This window comes from Ixodes scapularis, unplaced genomic scaffold (genome assembly GCF_016920785.2).
Source record: "Ixodes scapularis isolate PalLabHiFi unplaced genomic scaffold, ASM1692078v2 PGA_scaffold10__122_contigs__length_95168666, whole genome shotgun sequence".
NCBI lineage: Eukaryota > Metazoa > Arthropoda > Arachnida > Ixodida > Ixodidae > Ixodes > Ixodes scapularis.
Genome location: NW_024609836.1, coordinates 55,916,263 through 55,917,615, shown reverse-complemented (window position 1 = coordinate 55,917,615; position 1,353 = coordinate 55,916,263).

Here is a 1,353-nt window from a genome sequence, read left to right as displayed (position 1 = left end):
GTTTATTTCATTTGACATGTAACTTTGAAAGGGTAATGTTGCAGGATAGTGATAAGGGTATAAATGTACCGCCGCGGTCAGGATGAGATGAAGCACCTGGTTTGGACTTTTTCTACGTCTACAGGCATCAAACGCTCTATTATCACTCAATTATTTAAGTAGGACAAAGTTTGGAGACTTAACTTTGCATTCCATTCCAAGTTCGGGCCACGGCCCTCTAAAAAAACTAGCAGGTTCACCAAAGCACGAAAGACTCTTAGCTTAGATTGTCCGTTATCACACACAGATACGGATATAAATATACAAAAAGCTCTACATTGAAAGGTGGACGTGGATACGCACGGGAATCTACGACCATTAGTAAAGCTTTGTTATTAAGACAGAGACCATAACATAGAAAATAAGTAAATAACAATTTCGCCTCACAAATATTGAAAAAAAGGTAATTGAGCTCTGAAGCAATATTACTTGCTAGCCAATTTCAGTGTTGAACCGATCTTAGAAAATAGGAGTATTCAAAATCATCAATTCTACAAATGAATTTTCGAATTTCGAGAGCTTGATCCGACCTTTGTGGAATAAAATGTTGCGGATACAAATACCTACATTTGTCCAGTCTTGTTTTGTTTAAATGTATGTTATGTATTCATTTTGCAGTGAGGGCACTTTGCACGAAAATGGCTTGAACTAAATTGCAGCTTTGATGGACCTGTTGCTTTCATCATGCGCATACCTTCCAAACACAAATTTCGCAGCTTTGTCTTGTCCGCTTGCTAATTTATCAATACGCACATTATTTATCGGTATACTTTTTATCAGAAAGAAATATATATATATATGCATGCAAAATAAAGATCTAAAAATTCCAGACATTTTTAAAGATTCGTCGGGCATTTCAGCAATAAAACATATCTGACACTGGGAGGATCGACACCACTTAAGATATATTTTCAAAACTCCTGATTGGCACAACTATTTTTAGGGCGGTGGATGTTTGTCACCTGACCTTAATTCTGCTGGAGAGCTCACATCTTTATTAATTTCATCTTCCGAAAGCGTAAGCCCTTTCTACAACAAAGCACGAGACTGGCCTGTAAAGGATATCAGACGGAAATAGGCATCAAGATAGCTTATATCTAGTTATCGGAGGGATAAATACGCTGGTGAGGATGTTAACAATGGCTCTGCGGCTCTTTCCTTTGCAGCGGGTGAGCTGAAAAATAATGTGTACCATCTTTGGTAAGAGTGGTACGCCATCTACTGTTTGCCTAGGAAACCCTATGACCTGTTCGTTGCGGTATTTCACGCCAGATGGCGCCACTCTCCTAAACCACTGGATACGTGGCTTTCGCG